This window comes from Schistocerca americana, chromosome 7 (genome assembly GCF_021461395.2).
Source record: "Schistocerca americana isolate TAMUIC-IGC-003095 chromosome 7, iqSchAmer2.1, whole genome shotgun sequence".
Classification (NCBI taxonomy): domain Eukaryota; kingdom Metazoa; phylum Arthropoda; class Insecta; order Orthoptera; family Acrididae; genus Schistocerca; species Schistocerca americana.
In genome coordinates this window covers 287,644,090-287,650,863 of record NC_060125.1, presented here as the reverse complement: position 1 = coordinate 287,650,863, position 6,774 = coordinate 287,644,090, and positions in this window count along the sequence as shown.

The following is a 6,774-nucleotide window of genomic DNA, read 5'->3' as shown; positions in this document are numbered from 1 at the left end:
GACCGAGGCACACAGGGCCAACACCCGGCATCATGGTGTGGGGAGCGATCTCCTACACTGGCCGTACACCACTGGTGATCGTCGAGGGGACACTGAATAGTGCACGGTACATCCAAACCGTCATCGAACCCATCGTTCTACCACTCCTAGACCGGCAAGGGAACTTGCTGATCCAACAGGACAATGCACGTCCGCATGTATCACGTGCCACCCAACGTGCTCTAGAGGGTGTAAGTCAACTACCCTGGCCAGCAGGATCTCCGGATCTGTCCCCCATTGAGCATGTTTGGGACTGGATGAAGCGTCGTCTCACGCGGTCTGCACGTCCAGCACGAACGCTGGTCCAACTGAGGCGCCAGGTGGAAATGGCATGGCAAGCCGTTCCACAGGACTACATCCAGCATCTCTACAATCGTCTCCATGGGAGAATAGCAGCCTGCATTGCTGCGAAAGGTGGATATACACTGTACTAGTGCCGACATTGTGCATGCTCTGTTGCCTGTGTCTATGTGCCTGTGGTTCTGTCAGTGTGATCATGTGATGTATCTGACCCCAGGAATGTGTCAAAGTTTCCCCTTCCTGGGACAATGAATTCACGGTGTTCTTTTTTCAATTTCCAGGAGTGTATCTCTGCAGCACCGCTGCTGACTCCGTAAGAGCGATTATGTCTACGTCTATAATAAAGGAGCGTTAGTAACGAAGCTGATTCCGTAACATGATATATAATTTTTTTCTGTAGTCTTTCACAACGGTCGGCTTCTACACTCCAGTAAGAGTTGTCCATTATGTAGAGGCTTTAGTTGCAATTTAGAGAGCTTACGTTCCAAGAAAAACAGGCGAACACGTTACCTCCTTCCCCTAAGTCTCGAAAAATAATGACAAGAAAAGGTGGGCTTGCGGTGTGCACATGTAGGCAACCGATGTCCCATAGGAAGTAGTTTTAGTACGTTCTTATCTCAACGAGTTCTTTGATGAGAGAATCCCAGTAAGCACATGCATGGGATACGATTTAGTGTTTCGTCGAACATAAACAAAATTATGACTATGAAATTTTTCATCAGCAGATTTTTATAAATCTTGGAATTTAATTTAGCGTCAATGCTCTGTGCAGCTATTTGAAATCGTACGTATAGAGTGAAACTGAACTGCTACCGCTTTAACAACGTACTTCATGAATTCCAGTAATACTGAGACTAAGACCACATTTCAATGGATGCAGCGTCTCTTTCCTTGAATGATTGGGAAGTGGTTCTAATGGTTTGGCTGACAGGGGCTCTGCGTATTTTATTTGATATAGCTCCGAAGAAAAGGAGTACTACACGCTGATAACCTCTTGATGACAATACTTAAAACATGTTTTCGTTTCTTTAGTATCTCATTCACTGTAATCGTTCTTCACTAAAATCTTTTTGATGTGTTTGATCTCTGAATCCAAGTGGCCCTGACAAGAAATAGTTTTAGTTCTATTAGCTTTTCAAAAACAATTCTATTTCTGGCTGGATGATACATTTTTGTGCCTGAGATGTGAGTCAGTGTGTATTGCCTTATCGTTGCCCCGGTGTTACGGCCGTTCGAAAAGTTTGCGTTTGAGAACGTTGCTGCAGCGTATGTTTAACGTAGTGAGATGACGATACAGGTAAGCAAGCACCGGCTTGTGGCATTCCTGTCTTTCCGACGTAACATATGTGCGGCAGACACGTATACCGGTGCGTAAACTACGTATACGTTCTTACCAAATGCGTCCAAACAGGACCAACATGCTGTTATTCTTTTCTTGGCTGCAGAAGGGCGAACACTGATAACTATCCATCAGAAAATGAACAATACGGCGTGTAGTTAAGTCCGGGGAAACCGACAGGGATGCTGCTTTTTCACGATAACGCACTTCCCCCCATCGCTAATGTCATAACGCAGTAGTCACGAAAATTCAATTGTGAGACACTGCAGCAGTCGCCCTATAGTCCTGTTCTCTCCCCATGCGATTATTATGCCTTCGGTCCATTAAAGAAGGTCTTCAAGTACCTACGATTCCCGTCGGACGAGAATGAGCAGTAGATACTGACTACTTCACGCAGCAGGACACAGTATTTTACCAAAATGGGCATCATCAACCAAACGCGTTGGTGGGATGATTGCATCTATACTTAAGGCAATATTGCCTCATTGGTATACCTGGCATATCCTGGACTCTACGGCCTTCGAACAGGAACACTCTAAGCATTTTCACAACGAACTATGTTTCGAAGATCCTTGAGAAAATGGAATGTGTGCTATACGACTGGCAGTACGTGTCCAGACCATGACAGCGCATAAACGAGTCAATTAACGGTAGAATCGTCAAAACGGAGATTGGAGCATGAGTAAACTGATGATACAAGAAACTAATCTCGCTTGAGTTCACGGGATTACTGTCGACACATGCTTCTTGACGCAAGTCCGTGCATTCACAGCCAAGTTGTAGAAAGACACTCAAAATGAATGCGCGCTCGGAGCATCACGTTTACGTTGCAAATCGAAGTGATGATGTTAGTTCCTACAGGTACAGGAGTAAGCAAGAACTCATGTGAGACTTTTGGAAGATTAATTTGGGTCAGGCAACAACCTCATGGGTGTCGTCCACATCAAACTGCTCTGCTCTATCAATTTGGCGTCGGTGAGTATATCCGCCGCATGGACTGACCAAAGGTTTGAGGTAGATCTGGGACATATTGAAAATGAAAAGCGGCCCATTGGACATTACTTTGTCTTATTCCAGATCTCCTCACACCTCTTTTTCAGAAACTGGATGCAGCGCTGGTTCAGCTATTGTACCATCTCAAACATAATCCATGTTTCGTCGCTGCTAAGCATGTACGTTAGCTAAGATCAACTAAATCCTCTTGACAGCTGTTTTCTTGTATTGTTTAGCAACCGATTTCTCGATTTTGTTTCTTTCTTTAAAATTAGTACCTTCGAATCCGTAACATTCTATTTTAGTGACATATCCTATTCTGAAACTTTGGACGAATTATTCTCGTCTTTCTGTTATTCTAAACCTGTGGTAACGGATAATTACTACACCAATGGCATCAAAGGAGTATTATGCATGTGGTGAAACCTGAATCCTGGAAAACTGACGTCACCGGGATACTCTGATGCTTTGTAGCTGTCACCTGGCAGGCGACAGCAGGGAACGGCTGGAGCGTTTCACCGGTAGGCCACCATTACCACCTGCGGCAGCGACACGTACACATTATACCAAGCCCCAGGGGGCAGATTGCTCGCGTTTAGTGGGCGCTAATGGAAAAGCCTTCAGGCGCTATAGGTAACTACCTGCCAGTCTTCGGCGTAACACTAACTCACGTGAAGTAGGCTCTTTCACTCATGCTAGACCCCAAATGTTGCGGCTTCGTGCGTGTGGGTTTGCTTCGGTTTTTTACCTAAAAGAGGCTAGGAAGTCTCTCTACACATGCAAATGTAAGGTTGGTGACTAAGTTTTTAGCGTTTTCGTTTTGCATGTTTGCATTCCAGTTGCGATTGGTTTATTAATAGATCGTTTGTTATTTCTAGTTCATCGTTGCTACATGATGACGGCAAGGAAATAGTTTGCTCGTTTTGATGAGTATGATTTTGAGACTAGTGTCGCTCCACATTCAGGAAGTCCTTTGGTGTTTGATGAAGATCGATTGGACGCATTAATCCACGTCAAAATAATTGAGAACTGACAAATGTGATGAACTGTGATCATTTCACCATCGTATATTTGAGTACGATGGGAAAGGTGTATACGTACCGCATGCTCTAAACCAAAAATCACAAAAATCAGCGAGTGGCCATATGTGTATCCCTGCTTGTCCGTCATCAGTTGGTTCGTGAACACCGACCGTTCCTACCCTCTACAGTTAAAGATTATGAGAAATTGTGTCTTGATGCTGATATAAGAAAGGAATGGTTGAGCCCAAAAAAAAAAGCCGTAACTCGTCATAGAATACTTGCGTGCATCCACAAAAGATTATGTTACGCATCTGGTGGAACAACAAGGGTTTAGTGTATTACGAATTGCTTCCCCGAGATGTAACCATCACTGCCGATATTTATTGTCAACAACTGAGACATCTTGCAGATGCAGTCCAAGAAAGACGACCAGGAATTTTGCGTCGTGCTATGCTATTCCACTAGTCTCGCGAGAAACACTACGTAGGAGTTAGGATGGGAGTCATTCCGCACGCACCTTATTTACCTTATCTTGCGCCCTCTCACTTATTCCGCTCTCTATTGAGCAACCTTCAAGGAACTTCCTTTCCGGATGAAAATGCGCTGTGAACATGGCTCGTCGAGTTCTTCGCCTCAAAACCACACGATTTCTACAGTAGACTGTTGTAAAATAGCGAAGGAGACTGTATTATTGATGACTGAAATCTGTGTTGTGTGTATCTTTTGTGTTTATTAAACTTATGGAAAAACGCTAAGAACAACTTATATGCAACAAACTATATTTCACTATAACGTAAATAACATTTACAGATATTTGTCCGAAATTCCAGATGTGCACTACCATTATCCTTGCACAGCCTGAATAGATTTTCCAGATCTATTAAAAATTATAGTAACAATTGAGAAAATTAACTATAAGAATGAGTTTTTCTAAACGTGAAGTTTAAAATGCAACAACTCCAATTTTTTCATAAATTAAATAAATTCTAGGGTTTCATACGCCTGTATGTATGGTTCGTATGCTGTGCAAAATTCATCGAAGAATGTCCGTTACTTACGAGGGAAATACCTATAGAAATAAATGCAGCCAACAGTAAGGGAAAAATGATGAAATTTCACATTTAAAAAAATTAGTTTGTTATATTTTTGAACTTCCACTGCTATGGTTATGAATCCTGAATCCTTCGTAGTCATACTGACAATGTTTTATAAATTTATTTGTAGAAGTATGGACAGTGGAAATTAAAATGTCCTGTGTTGCCTCTCCTGTTCCATGTCAGCCCGTTTGACATCCTACACCCTCAAGGCGGCTCCAAAGTTTGCACAACCCTCTGAACGCACTGATGTAACTTACGCATGTTACATGGGCGAATACTTTACGGAATATTCTGCCTTTAGTATGACACGTACAATGTTTTTACAACAGCGAGCAAACAGCGTGTTTCACATAACTCAAATTTCTGGTGTCGCTTGTAAAAACGCTGTAGGCTCCGCGTTTGGGATTTCCGGAGATTGTGTTAAACACGGCTATGCCAGTGGAAAGCCTCTAGAATGAACATGAACATAGGGGCTGTTTTTACGTAATCCTCTTCAGAAAAAATTCTCAGAATCGAAAATGATGTCTAGTATTATTCCTTCGCTCACCGGCGGGAAGAACAAACCTGATTGACTATGATCAATACCAATTAACTTTGAAACGGTGCAACATCCTGAATGCTTTTCGTAACAATTATTTCTTAGCACAACCTACCCTCCAACTGTCTTACAAGCTTTTCAGACTGTTTGTGACCCCCTGCGTGTAATTATGGAATCTCTCCCGATTTCATGGCAGTTTTTCATCCGAGTATGCCTCACAGGCGATAGACTTTTGACTTTGCACTCTAAAGCTTGTCTCTCACAGGATCTCTTCCTGCATTTACTACTCACGAGACCTATGGCATAAGGCATCAAAGCGTTAAGGCGGCGCCAGATGACGTCTATTCCGGACGTAATTAGTTGCATGTGATGGTGCTGCTGCTCTGAACTTTCCCGTACGTTATGTTGTTTCCATTGTTCCTTACTGTAGGACAAAAAAGGACTTTGGCTAGAAACGTAAACTTTTCTATTGTCTTCAACACACAGAACTGACACTTAACTTCCACCTGTCAGTTCGCCGACTGTTTACATCTTCCAGCAGAAAGAGGTACGTAGCAACTGATCATTTTCGAAGTCTGACCATCTGGAAATAGTGTATCAAACATGTGAATACTCAACAGTCACATATGCACAGGAAGTTAACACACTGTTTCTTCCATGTGGAAACTAATACGCAATCTTTCCTCAGAAGCACAGAGACCACATTTATTACTACATCCAGACACCATATAACTGTGTGTAATACACTGTATCAATCCGCTTATGAATTCCACTCTGAATGGCCACGGCTACAAGTTTCTACATCAGTTTGAATGCAACACTAAGAGTTCAACAAACGTTGCTGCTTACAGGTAACTGCTTTATTTCGTTCATTACCAGAAATCTTTACCGTTTCTTGACTTACGACATTTTCACGATTACGAACTATGTTTACAGTAGTGTTGACGTCATTAACATCAGTAAGCCCAGACACTTCGCAGAAATGCGCACTTAGCGTCACTCGCAATTCAGTGTCATCGTCTCTTTCGCAATTGCGAATTAATTATACAGGTGTTCCGAAAAGACTCGCCGATTTGATAAGGCTGTACCGGAGATAGAAACGTGCAGTTAAAATTTAACTTACGCATCGAAACCGAATGTTTACTATGTAGCCAGTTGCAAGTTTTAGACCTTTGGTGCAACTAGATACTAAGCTCGCTCCCTGGTGTGCGTTTAGTAGAGACGGTGCATGTAAAGCAACTAACCCATTTCTTGCTTTCTCCTGTCAAAAGGTACAGTTCAGTTACAACTGTAGCCGTTTGGTCTGGTGCACGACACTGTATCATCCGCTGTTCTAAGCAGTCGACGATGGCACGAGAAATCTAAAAAAAATAAAAACACTCCGTTGTTATCGGTATGTAAGAAGGAAATTTCGTTTTTCAACAGGAAGCAGCACTACCGCGACGG